Below are 14796 nucleotides of genomic sequence, written 5' to 3' on the forward strand. Positions count from 1 at the left end.
TATTGCTATAAACTGACCTCTGAGCGCTGCTTTTGCTGTGTCCCAAAAGATCTGGTAGAATGTGTTTTCATTCTCATTTGATCCTATGGATTTCTTTATTTCATTCTTAAGTTCTTCCATAATCCAGTAGTTTTTTAGCAAGGTGTTGTTCAGCTTCCATGTGTTTGATTTTTTTCCCTTGCTTTTTCTGTTGTTGATTTCTACTTTTATGGCTTTATGGTCAGAGAAGATGCTTTGTAATATTTCGATGCTTTTGATTTTGTTAAGGCTTGGACTAATATGTGGTCTATTCTGGAGAATGTTCCATGTGCTTTGGAAAAGAAAGTATACTTGGCTGCTGTTGGGTGGAGTGTTCGGTTCATATCTATGAGATCAAGCTGGTTGATTGTAGCATTTAGCTCTTCCGAGTCTTTGCTGAGCTTCTATGTGGATGTTCTCTCCTTCACCAAAAGTGGTGTGTTGAAGTCTCCTACTACTGTTGTGGAGCTGTCTATCTCTCTTTTCAGTGCTGTTCAAGTTTGTTTTATGTATTTTGGAGCCCTGCAGTTCGGTGTCTAAGTATTTATTATAGTTACGTCCTCCTGGTGTATTGACCCTTGAATCATTGTATAGTGTCCTTCTTTATCCTTTTTGGTAGATTTTACTTTAAATTCTATTTTGTCAGAGATTAATTTTGCCACTCCTGCTCTTTTTTGAGTGTTGTTTGTTTGATATTTTTTTTTTCCATCCTTTGAGTTTTAGTTTGTGTCTTTAAGTCTAAGGTTTGTCTCTTGTAGGCAGTATGTAGACAGATTGTGTTTTTAATCCAATCTGCCACTCTCTGTCTCTTTATTGGTGCATTTAGTCGATTTACATTCAGCGTAACTATTGAGAGGTATGAGTTTAGTGCTGTCATTTTGATGTCTTTTTTTGTGTGTTGTTTACAGTTTCTCTGTTCCACTTAATTTTCTGTGCTGAGTCGTTTTTCTTTATGTATTGTCTTTTCATCTTTTTCATTGTTGTTGATTTTGTATTTGCTGAGTCTTTATATTTTTCTAGTTTTTTATTTTGACTTGTAGGGTTGTTAGTTTCCTTTGTTTTTACCTTAATATCTACCCCTATTTTTCCAGGTTTATACCAGTCTTTTATTTCTTTATATTGCCTTGACTTCCTCTCCATGTGAAAAATCTATGTCTACGTTTTTTAATTCCCTCTTGTTTGTTGTTAATGTTATAATCTTTTACATATTGACAGGTTTCCCTATTTTCAGTGTTTTAGCTTCGATTTACTTTTGTGACTTACCTATCTGGGTTGATACCTGGTTGCTCTGTGCTGTGTTCTAGTCTTGGGTTATCTAATGTTACTGATTTTCTAACCAGTGGACTCACCTTTAGTATTTCTTGTAATTTTTTGCTTGTTTTTTACAAATCCCCTAAACTTCTGTTTATCTGGAAATGCCCTAATTTCACCATTATATTTGAGAGACAGTTTTGCTGGATATATAATTCTTGGCTGGCAGTTTTTTTCCTTCAAGGCTTTATATATGTCATCCCATTGCCTTCTTGCCTGCATGGTTTCTGCTGAGTAGTCCAAGCTTGTTCTTATTGACTCTCCTTTGTAGATGACTTTTTGTTTATCCCTAGCCGCTCTTAAAATTCTCTTTTTATCTTTGGTTTTGACAAGTTTGATTATAATATGTCTTGGTGACTTTCTTTTGGAATCTACCTTATGTGGGTTCAATGAGCATCTTGGATAGATATCTTGTCGTTTTTCATGATATCAGGGAAGTTTTCTGCCAACAAATCTTCAACAATTCTCTCTGTATTTTCTGTTATCCCCCTGTGTTCTGGTACTCCAGTCACTCTTAGGTTATTCCTCTTGATAGAATCTCTCATAATTCTTAGGGTTTCTTCAGTTTTTTAAATCATTTTATTTGATTTTTCCTCAAATAAGTTGGTTTCAAGTGCTTTATCTTCAATCTCACTAATTCTGACTTCCACTGCCTGAGTTCTGCTCCTATGACTTTCTATTGAGTTGTCTAATTCTGAAATTTTATTGTTAATCTTCTGGATTTCTGATTTCTGTCTCTCTGTGGATTCTTGCAGCCTGTTAAATTTGTCATTATGCTCTTCTCTAATCTTTTTAGTTTCCTCTGTTGCGTATTCTGTTTTGCTTAATTTCCTTCTTAATGTCTTGAAGAGTTCTGTAGATTAATCTTTTGTATTCTGCCTCACATAATTCCAAGAAACTTTCCTCCTCTAGAAAATTTCTTGATTCTTTTATTTTGGGTGCTTGCTGAAGGCATCATGGATTGCCTCTTTATGTGATTTGGTATTGGCTGTTGTCTCCTAGCCATCAATAAGTTACTATATTTATTTATTTTATGTTTGCTTACTGTGTCCTAGCTTCTTGTTTTGTTCTGATATGCCCAAATAGGCTGCTTGTATGAGGTAGTTTGATTATTGGCAACTTTGAAGCTCTACTGTCCTGTCACCAGGTGTTTAGATCTGTTACTATGTATGTGAGCTTAGGAGTCCGCCCACTCCTGTATGGATTCAGTTCAGGTGCCTAGGTAGATAGCTGTCAAATGCGTGGTGTAGGCTCTCGTGTACAGTCCTGGACAGGCATGGGTGATTGGGGTAGACAAAGGCATCTGGCTGCAGCAGGGGGACACACTCTGAGCAAGTCAGGGGGCTGACAGCCACCCCTGAGTGTCCAGGAGGACGGCATGTCCCTGCTAGAGCTCATACATGGGTGGGTTTTGCAGCCGTACTTAAGCACCTAATGCTGTTGGCTGTAAGCACTGGGGGGCAGCTCTTATTCATGGGCCCCTATCTCAGGTGGCTAGGTGGCACAGGTGGAGCCACCAGTCTTCAGGCCCCTGATGTGGGTAGGTGAAGACCTGCTTAATGAGCAGAGCAGTGTCAAATGTCAAGAACCTGCCACTTCACAGCTGAAACCACTGAAGTTAGAGTTCCGTTATATACCCTGTTGTACTGCGGTAATGAGGGCCTACGCTGTTGAGATTGGCCTACACAAGTCTGTGCAGGGGGAAAGGTACTCAAAGTCCATGAATTCCTTATGCCTGTGCCTAGGCAAAAGAGCTGAGCCTGCCCTGGGTTCCTGGCTTAGCGGAACCGGCAGTTTACTTTTTCACCTGTTTGTTAATTTGTTCACTCCCTAAGGCCTGGAGAATGGCTCCAGGAGTGTTACGGGACTGGGCAATTGCTGAATCTGGTCTGAGACACACTGCAGAGCAGGGAGTGGGGAGGTAAATGGGAGAGAGGTTTTTCCCTAATTGGGGGGTTTGTTGGATCTGCTCAGTAAGCTGTATGGAAGTTGTTATCTTTCGCTGATGAGGGCTGCTTCTCACTGGTTCTGGGTGGCTGTGTAGACTCTCTGGTGGTGGGTCTCTCCCAGTGCGGAAGACATGCCTCCCGAGCACTGCTGCTTGCCTGCCTCACCGCTCACCCACGAGCTGCTCAGGCCTGAAGGGCTCAGGTTCTTGCTGGGTCGGGTCTGAAACTTCTTGCTGCTTCTGAACTGTCTCTCCCTTCCTCTGTCCTCAGTCTGGTTCCTCAACTCTGCCTTTGATTTCAGGGCTCCCAGACTGCCATATATAACTGAATCCCTTGTTTTTTCAAGTCTTTGTTGTAAGAGGGTCCACTGGAAGCATCTGACTACTCCACCATCTTGGCCCTGCCTCCCTCACTTTTCTTTATGTATTTTCTTTTCATCCTTTTCATTGCTGTTGATTTTGTTTGCTGAGTATTTATGTTTTTCTTGTTTTTTATTTTGATGTGTAGGATTGTTAGTTTCCTTTGTGGTTACTTGAATACTTACCGCTATTTTTCTAAATTTAAACCGATCTTTTATTTCTTTATATCGCCTTGACTTCCTCTGCATATGAAAGATATATGACTACATTATTTAGTCCTTCTTTTTTGTTTTAATGTTGTCATCTTTTACATACTGACGTCTCTGTTTTCCTATTTTCAGTGTTCTAGCTTTGGTTTATTTTCGTGACTTCCAGATCTGGGTTGATATCTGGTGGATCTGTCCTGTGTTCTACTCTTGGGTTGTTATCTGAAGGTATTGATTTTTTAACCGGAGGACTCCCTTTAGTATTTCTTGTAATTTTGGTTTGATTTTTACAAATTCTCTAAATTTCTGTTTATCTGGAAATTCCCTAATTTTGCCATCATATTTGACAGACAGTGTTGCTGGATATATAATTCTCGGCTGGTAAGTTTTTTCCTTCAAGGCTGTATATATGTCATCCCATTGCCTACTTGCCTGCATGGTTTCTGCTGAGTAGTCTGAGCTTAGTCTTAGTGACTCTTCTTTGTAGATGACTTTTTGTTTATCCTTAGCTGCTCTTAAAATTCTCTCTTTATCTTTGTTTTTGGCTATTTGTTGTTTTTTCACCTTCTCTTTGAGGTTCTCTTTTGCTCAGTTAAAATTCTTACTAAGTTCTAGAGCACACAGAACCTTCTGGAACTGATTACTGGTTCTTGGGCTGTATTTTCTTTTTAACTGGTTTATTTGACTGCCTTTGATTTCATGTTCCTTTGTTTGCTTGTTTCTTGTTTTTTTTTTTGTTTTGTTTTGTTTATATATGTTTGCCTAATTGCAATGCTGTTGCTTTTCTTCTTTGATTTTGCTCAACTTTGTATCATCACTTCTCTCTAGACCCTTGCTACTCATAGTGTGGTCCTTAAATCTGAGACATTGACATCACCTTGAAGCTTATTAGATTTGCAGAATGAAAAGCCACACCCAGGACTTATGTTATGGAGCAGTTGTACTGTGCACACATGAGTCACTATGAGTGGGAGTCGCCTCAAAGACAATTAATAATAACAATAACCCAGGACCTACTGAAACAGAAACTGCATTTTACCAAGATCCCCAGATGATCCTTATGTGTATTTATGTTTGTTAACCCAAAAACAAACTCATTGCCCTAGAGTTGATTCTGACTCATAGAGAGAACAGAGTAGAACTGCCCCGTAGGGTTTCCAATGCTGTAATATTTAAGGAAGCAGGCAGCCGCATCTTTCTCTCATGGAGCAGCTGGTGAGTTCGAACCACCGTCCTTTCGGTTAGCAGCTGAGCACTTAACCACAGCACCACCAGGGCTCCTTATGTTTGCTAGACATGGCTAAACTTAGTAGTACATTGAAAGAACCCGGAGAACAATAAAGAATACTAATGCCTGAAATTCTGATTTAATTGGTATGGGTTATGGCCTGGACATTACAGCTATTCTAAAATGCAGCGGTTTGTCAAGCGTTGACCTAGACTTTCAATTTATTTTTTTTATTGTGTGGGTCTCTTCTTTTTGTCATTTTTCTCAGTTTATTTAGATTTGTTGTCTCTTCCTTCCATTCTACCCTACTCTGTGCACAGATAACAGAATTTTCTGTTTCAGGTTTTTTTAAACTTTTTTTGTTCATTTTATTAGTGAATTGATTAGAGCAGCTTTGCTTAATTTTGCCATTAATCTAGATGCTTCATGGCATTCTTGCAGAGTTTTCAATAGTATTTTAAGCAAAAACATGATGTTTTAGGTATGCATTATCTTAGAAACTGTAGACCCAATTCAGTTTTGTTATTACTAGCCAGTTCATATTTGATTTTTAGAAGTTTTCATATTATATTTTTATTATGTATATAAATGTTTAAGGAGCGCTGGTAGCACAGTGGTTTAGCACTCAGATGCTAACCATAAGGCTAGCGGTTTGAACCTACTAGCCACTCTGTGGGAGAAAGATGTGGCAGGCAGTCTGTTTCCATAAAGATTACAGCCTAGGAAACTCTATGGGGCAGTTCTACTCTGTCCTATATGATCACTGTGAGCCTGAATCAACTTGATGGCAATGGGTATATAAATGTTTTAACCAAAAAAAATCATTGTTAGTTTATCCAAACAATGTAGGCCTACTCCACAATTGTATAATTATGCAAATTGTGTGGCTGTGTATACACACTATATCACATATGTAAAAATAATCTGTCTTTGAAATAAGACTGCCTACGTATTGAGGGTTGTTATTATTAATAATATTGTCAGTGAACCAAAGAAATCTATGCAAGCATAAACAAATCTGATTTAGAACTTTAATAACAATGTAGCTCATTATTAACAACAACAATAAAAAAACACAAAAGAATTCACAATTAAAAATAGAGCTCAATTTAAGGTAGAGCAGCCAAATAATCTTACCAAATTTTTTAAACAAAGTGAATTTAATACGTTACATTCATATGTTAATATATAGTACATTTACTTCTTTAACTTACTGTATATTAACTCAAGAGCTTATTTTTACTTTAATTCCACTTCCCTTCTTCTACTTTTAATCATATAAATGTGATGTTTTATGAGTTGAGTTGTTTTCAGCTTTTAGAAATTTTTGCTGGAGTTAAAAAGGTTTACCAACTGATAACTAACGAGGAAAGGTTCAGTAATGTGTCCAAGGCCAGTGAGAAGAATTATGGGCACTGGTAACACTGAGATCTATGCTACTTCACTCATCCAGTGCCCTTTTCACTAAGACATCTTGCTTTATTAATATTTTGAAACATCATCAGCTTATATAAATTGCATTCAAGGAAAAACTTTAAAGTCTCCATAGATTCTCAGAATCTGAATAGCTCACTTATACATTTTAATTTATTTATTATTTTATGTCTGTTATCATAAGTTGGGGGTGACTTAAAATTTGGTTGAATCTGTGAATCAATTTGAGGAGAATTGACATCACAAGCATAGAGTCTTCTAATTCAAGAAAATGATGTATCTTCATATATTTAGATTTTTATTTCTCTCAAATGTTTGGAAGTTTCCAGTGTAGACATTTGGAACATCTTCATTGTATTTATCCCTAGATATTTGATTTTGTTGATGCTGTTGCAAATGCTATTTTTTAAAAAAATTATTTTCTAGTTGCGTTAACGAAATCAAAAACCTGTTGCCTTTGAGTTGATTACAACTCATAACGACCCTGTAGTTATGTTAGTATATAAAAATATAATTAATATTCAGATATTGACCTTCTGTCCTATGGCCTGGCTAAGTTCTGGTACAATACCAGTAATTGGTTTGTAGATTGTTAGGATTTTCTACACAGACAATCACATCATCTGAAAATGGAAACAAGTTTATTTTCTGTATTCCCAACTTTATTATTTTTATTTCTTTTCTTTCCTTATTGCACTGGCTAAGACCTCTAGTACAAAACTGAATAAAAGCGATGAGAGAGGATATCCTTGCCTTCTTCCCAGTCTTAGAGGAAAAGAGCTCATCACCTAGATTCTGTAATGAACTTCTTACTGTTTTACTTTATCACAAACTATTCAGCAATCCGTCCCTATGGCCACTGAGCAATTTATCTCATTTTTTGATATATTTTAAAGTAAGCTGGAGATACACACCTGCTTCACCCCTAAACAATTAAAGGATGTATCATTAACTATCCACCACCCATTTGTCAGTTTATTGTACTGTGGTAGCTTGCATGTTGCTATGATGCTGGAAGCTATGCCACCAGTATTTCAAATACCATCAGGGTCACCCATGTTGGACACGTTTCAGCAGAGCTTCCAGACTAAGACATTTCCAACACAGATTGGAAGGCACAGCAATGGACTCAGGCATACCTACAATCATGAAGATGGCATGGAACAGGGAACAGTTTCATTCTGTTGCACATGGGACCACTGTCCGTCTGAGCCAACTTGATGGCAGCTAACAACAACAACATCATTAACTATGGCTTGTTGCTTATTTACAATTCTCTGTTTTGAGGTAAAAATTACATTCAACTAAATACACAATCCTAAATAGTACCATTCTATGATTTTTTTTTTTTTTTTACCGTTCCATAATTTTTGACAGATGCATCCACCTGTGTTACTCAAATCTTATTATGAAAGATAAAATTTGCTGGATGATTAAGAAGCTGATTTTCTCCAGGCTGCTACAGTAAGGAGATTGTTCATTGATGAAGACAGTCTCAGCGAAAAGAAAGTGGGCCTGGGGTTTTTAGAGGTAGGTAGTCAAGGGAGGCATCCACAAGTCTTATGGGAGTCATGAGGAAGGAAGGAGACAGGTCTTATTTGGGAATATGGGAGGACAGGGCAGGTCTTTGCGTTTAGCTGTTTCCAAATAAACAAAAGAGTGGGGGAATGGGCTTTCTTAGCTATCATTGTTTTCCAGGAGACAGGACTCAGGTAAAGTTCAATATGGTCAGTGCTCACTTTTGTTCAAAAAGAATGCCGTTTGTGGCTGTACAACTCAGAGAAGATCCTGAGTGGGGCAGAGAAGGGTCTCTCAAGGATTCTTTTTGGTGCTGTTCCTGTGCAGTCAGATAAATCATCTTTTGACAGTTGGTGGCAAAGGTCAGCTGTTTAGACTCCTGGAGATCAGCCATTTCAAAAAAGGGATGCCTTAAATTAAAAAGAAAAATATTAATACAAAAGATTATATTAAGATAAACCAGTTGAACCCAGACAGCTTTGTAAGCATTAGCTTCATGAAGTCAACCTTAGTTCCTTAAAAGTATCTGGTCATAGCTGATTAAATGAGCTCCATACTCAAATATGACATTCCAGGCAAGGCCTTGGTTGCATAACCAGTGTTTCCAATTATGTCCTGGTAACTAGGAGGACAGATTATTGCTGAGTTTATGAAAATAACTATATAGCCATGAAAATAGGAATATTCAAGAAGAGTTTCTGAATTCTAGAGGGGCCAGGCAGGTAGAAAAAAAAAAAAAAACAGCTGTTTGCAAATGTTACTTTCTGTTTACAAAACCATAGCCTGCTAAATTGATATGAGTTATAAATAGTTTAAGAGAAAAGAGAAAGGGGTTTCTTGTATATCCAGAAAATAGAAAATTAAACATCAGCAATATTCCAAATAAAACCCACAATCATTCCTCCTCAGTTCACAACTGTTTTCTTTATTTTGAGGTGTCATCCATACTGAAGGCTGTCATCTTTGGTTCATCAGTAAGTGCTTCAGGTCCTCTTCACTTTCAACAAGCAAGGTTGTTAATGTGTGTCTTAGTCATCTAGTAGTGCTATAACAGAAATACCACAAGTGGTAGCTTTAACAAAGAGAAATTTATTTTCTCACAGCCTAGTAGGCTGCAAGTCCAAATTCAGGGCGTCAGCTCCAGGGGAAGGCTTACTCCCTCTGTCAGCTCTGGTGGAAGGTCCTTGTCATCAACCCTCCCCTGGTCAAGGAGCTGCTCAGCGCAGGAACCTCAGGTCCGAAGGATGCCCTCTGTTCCCAGTATTGCTTTCTTGGTGGTATGAGGTCCCCAACTCTCTGCTCACTTCCCTTTCCTTTTATCTCTTGTAAGATAAAAGGTGGTGTAGGCCACATCCCAGGGAAACTCATTTTACATTGGATCAGAGATGTGACCTGAGTAAGGGTGTTACATCCCACCCTAATCCTCTTTAACATAATCTAATGTTGCCTCATTAATTACACGCAGAGATTAGAATTTACAATAAATAGGAAAATTACATCAGATGACAGAATGGTGGACAATCACACAATACTGGGAATCATGTCCTTGCCAAATTAATACACATATTTTTAGGGGGCACAATTCAATCCCTGACAATGGGTCTCCCTCCAATCCTGATGCCAGGTTCTTCTTCCTATAGTCTAGTTTCTCAGATTATTTGCTCAGCATACAGATTGTATAAATATGGTGAAAGGATACAACCATGACGCACACCTTTACTGATTTTAAACCACGCAGTATCCCCTTGTTCTGTTCCAACAACTACCTCTCGGTCTATGTACAGATTCCACATGAGCACAATTAAGTGTTCTGGAATTTCCGTTCTTTGCAATGTTATCCATAATTTGTTATGATCCACACAGTCGAATGCCCCAGTTTTATTCTGAGTGCCTTCCAACCTGAGGGGCTCATCTTCCGGCACTGTATCAGACAGTATTCTACTGCTATCCATAAGGTTTTCACTGGCTAATTTTTTTCCAGAAGTAGACCACCAGGTGCTTCTCCCTAGTCTGTCTTAGTCTGGAAGCTCCACTGAAACCTGTCCACCTGGTGACCCTGCTGGCATTTGAAATACCAGTGGCATAGCTTCCAGCATCATGGCAACATGCAAACCACCACCGTATGACAAACTGACAGGTGTTGGCGATAACATGATACTGTCATTTCATATCAGACAAAGCGGTACTAGGACTTTAATAAATAGAAAAGAAACATATCATGAAGGAGTACTGAGGGCATTGACATTTTTCTAGGAACTTCCTATACAGCATAATTTCTGAAATATTTATGTTAATAATATTTTACCCATATAAATTTAACCGAGGGAAAGCTAAGTGTCTCTTTAGAATTGACAGTGCTTCCATGCAACTCATCAATAATGAGTTATCAAATAAGCCTAAATATTTCTAGCTCCTTTTCTTTTCACAAGGTGAAAGAATAAACCTTTTGTGTTTTTCCAGAGACCCTCTGGGAAATCTCAAAGACAATTCAGGTGCAAAAGATATAATTTAGGATTAGATATTGGGAAGGCAAAATATCAAAACTTGTGAAGAGGTTTGAACATTTGATTAAGATCATAGGTCCTGAGAAACAATTCTTGGCTATCTGTTTACCAAAGAAAGGTTCAATAAAAGATTTAAAAAGTAAATACAGGAGGTAACATGATTTTAAAGAATCTTAGCTCTTAAAACAGTGAGAAGATTTTGTTCTGTTAATAATCAAGGATATGATAAAGTCTACATAAAGTACAAAAAAATTCCGATAAGACACAGAATCTTTTCTTTTTAGGAACAATACTCAGAAGGTAAAAACAAAGCAAAAGGAAAAAAAAAAACTTATAACCTTTTATTAAGGACAGACTAATAATCCAAGAAAATTATTTTTCATTTTAACAGAGAAAAAATCATATTCTAGTTATACATTAGTAAAATATTTGATACTAAAGCTCTTTTTGAAAATCATATAAGTCAACCTATCAAATCTTAGCTAGATTTGACCACGACAAAAATTTTATATTTATATAAAATTCCCTTTCCATGAATCTTTCTATATCCATACATGTGGCTTCTTAAAGTTGCATAAATAAACATGTTCATTAACAGATCCAAGTATATATAGCCTCTCTGCAGCATATAAAAATAAGATGCAAAAGTATATAAAGTTAAAATTATGCTTAGTAAATAATGTTTCAGTACTGTAGCTTACCTAGAAAGGATTTGTATCCAATGAATATAAGTCCAAGATTTTTATTACCTAAGATGTCTTGGAAATTAGCTTCAAGCTGTCAAACTACAAAAAATGATTATTATTGAAATAGAATTTATCAGGTTAAAGACTGAATTGCATTAAGTACAAATTTACATTTTTTGTAATTTTAAATAATAAATACAAGTAATGCTAGTGTATTTGATCAGTAATCCTGTGTAAATTTAGGAGAACTTACCCAAGGAGAATAAAAATGTACGCTTGTATTAGATAAATGTGGATAAACATAGCCAGTTTTATTAGACCAAAGTTATTAAACTAGTTTTGTTTGCCAGAGGCTCACCTAAATTTTGCGAACTTGAATTCTTAACATGTTTCTGAGTTAGCTTCAGAAAGGATACCTTTTTTTTTTGGCACATTGAGAGCATTAGAAGTTTGGTTTCTTTATTTTCTGAGAATTTTAAGAATATTCAATTTATATAAGCTCTAACTTATCTCTAAGCCCAGCAGAATAGGAGCTGCTTTAATTTAAGCACTTTTATAATCTAATTTATGAATACCATCCTGGTGTAGAAAAATAATAACACATTCTCACCATGAGCGGAAAAAGCCATTCTGAAATACAGACATGTGAATATAGAGATAGATACAGAGAAGGCTTATAGCTTCAATTCCAAAATTTCAGCCAGGGGTCAAGCATAAACACGGATATAAAAACCTCACTGGTTAATATCAGAGAGCTTCTCTCTTCTCATTGTGTACAAATTCTTAATTGATTAGAGCTCAACATAGACAAAGACACAAACAGAAGTGATTAACCAACCAGATTCTCTGTCTTCTTTCACCCAACAGAGTCAAGATCTCTATAAACTGTTTATTTACAGAGATCACCAAATGGTCAGAAACCAAAAGGGCTAACACCAGAAATTAAACGAGTATTTAAAAGGAATCCAAGTCAGATCCTTACCATGTTATCAGAGGATGTTGTTGTTAGGTGCTGACCCTATGTACAACAGAACGAAACACTGCCCGGTCCTGCGCCATCCTCACAATCATTGTTATGCTTGAGCCCATTGTTGCAGCCAGTGTGTCAATCCATCTCATTGAGGGTCTTCCTCTTTTTTGCTGACCCTCTACTTTTTATTTTTATTTTTATCAAAGGATAACTGTCTGGAGTACAGGACCAGAAATCAGACCCACAGGTGGATCTGGGGTTGCCAGTCAGGAAGGGAGCACAAAGGGCTCCCAGAGACCTTATTACCTGGCTGCAGTCAAGCAGGACCTTAAGGCAGATCTAGTCCTATCTAAGACACTTAGGCACCAACGTGTCAAACTGTGGAAGACAAAATGCACTGGACACTGAAGGAGCTGGTTTTCTCCAGGCTGTTGCTATAGGGAGAATGTTAATTAAAGAGGGAAGCTTTGAAGAAAAAGAAGGGAGTCTGGGGTTCTATAGAGATAGGTAAATAAGAGAGTCTTCTGCAAGTCTTATAGGATCCTGAGGAAGGGTGGAGGCTGGTTTATCTGTGAGTATGTAGAGGCAGGGTGGTCCTTTGCAGTTAGCTATTTCCCAGAACCCTAAAAGGGAAGGGGGGGCAGTTCCTTTCTTAATCATTGCTGTTTTCAGGAGCACAGGGCTCATGTAAAGTTCAACATTGTTGCTGTCAAGATTATTCTTGTTTATACCATTGTTCGCTAGTTTGTGGATACACCATTTGCTGTGGGTCTTCTAGCCCTAAGGGAATATGTGCCCTGCAGTTTCACGCTTGGGTTCCAATTTTAATGCCTCCAGAGTAAGTTAACCCTTCTGAAATGGGGACCTCTTTTTTCCTGCCTTAAAAAAAAAGGGACCCTAGAAGAGAAATCTCTTGTACTTACAGTGTCCAAGCCTGCTTTCCAAAAATAGCATCTGCACTCTTCAACACCATTTTTAGTAGAGACTATCTGGCTCTGGGTATCTTTAATTTATGTTAAGAAGCCCTGAGAAAGGATAGAAATCATGTTGAATAAAAGCCTCTGAATGCGCTCATAGTTGTAAGTTGTTGTTCTTAGGTGCCATCGAGTCTGTTCTGACTCATAGTGACACTGTGGACAACAGAATGAAACACTGCCTGGTCCTGCGCTGTCTTCACAATAGTTTCTACACTGAGCCCATTGCAGCCACTGTGTCAGTCCATCTTGTTAAGGATCTTCCTCTCTTTCATAGACCCTCTACGTACGAAGCATTGCGTCCTCCTCTAGGGACGGGTCCCTCCTGATAATATGTCCAAAGTACATGAGACCAAATCTCGCCATTCTCACTTTTAAGGAGCATTTTGTCTGTACTTCTTCCAAGACAGATTTGTTCCTTCTTCTGGCAGCCTGAGGTATATTCAATATGCTTCAGCAACACCATAATTCGAAGTCATCAATTCTTTGGTCTTCCTTATTTAGTGTCCAGCTTTCGCATGCATATGGGGCAATTGAAAATACCATAGCTTAGGTCAGGCGCACCTTAGTCCTCAAGGTAACAGCTTTGCTTTGTAACACTTTAAAGAGGTCTTTTGCAACAGATTTGCCCAGTGCAATACATCGTTTTGATTTCTTGACCGCTGCTTCCATGGGCATTGATTGTGGATCCAAGTAAAATGAAATCCTTGACAACGTCAACATTTTCTCCGTTTTATCAAGATGTTGCTTATTGGTCCAGTTGTGAGGATTTTTTGTTTTCTTTATGTATGTAGAAGAGGCAAAAAATCCTCACTAGAATGAATAGTTAGCCTTGAAAATGAGGCAAAATCAACATGTAATTTCTATTCATACACGCTCTGTAGATTTTAGCCAGAATTCATGTCCTTAGCTAGAAAATATATTGCTCCCCATGTCAAAAAATAAACTTGTTATACGTCCAAAGCACTTAGCAGACTTTGAGGTGTCATTTCAGGGGTAAATGAATGTTATTTTTTTAATCACGGTTGCTATCATGATGTATTAACAACGAAAGCTAATTGAATAGGAAAAAAATCTTTGCGAGAAATAGCTCTTTCGGTCAGCTCTGGTTTACTGTATCATGGCAGCGTTTCATTAAATCCTCATAAAGTACAACTGTTATTTAAAATGAAATAATTGGCTGTCAGTGGAAAAAAAGTGATATGCATGGGGGGTGGCGGGGAACTTCTGTCAGTGTCTGTTCTACCTGCTGGTTTTCTCACAGTCAGAGCATCTTTTTGGTATGGGCAGGAGAGAAGCTGCAATGTACTGACCGCTTTGTAGAGCTGGGGTATGGACCCAAAGGCTTCAGAGAACACAGCACATGCTGAGCGGCCCACAAAGCCCCCATTATTGCTGTGTGGCCACCTCTGTTTGCATCTCATTGAAAATGTTGTCTTGCACATCAACATAAGCAATTAAAAAATAACAGAGGAAAAACATCCGCCTGCTTGTTTAAGATGCTCAGTGAAGGAAGGGAAGCTTGAGATTTGAGAGAAAAGGGAAGGTTTGTACTATCAAACTTCCATCCCCACCCGCCTACTGAAGCTTGATTGTAAAGCTACTTTTTAAAAAGCCTTTTAAAGAAGAGGAGGGGAAA

Source organism: Trichechus manatus, unplaced genomic scaffold, assembly GCF_000243295.1.
Source record: "Trichechus manatus latirostris isolate Lorelei unplaced genomic scaffold, TriManLat1.0 scaffold00161, whole genome shotgun sequence".
Lineage (NCBI taxonomy): Eukaryota > Metazoa > Chordata > Mammalia > Sirenia > Trichechidae > Trichechus > Trichechus manatus.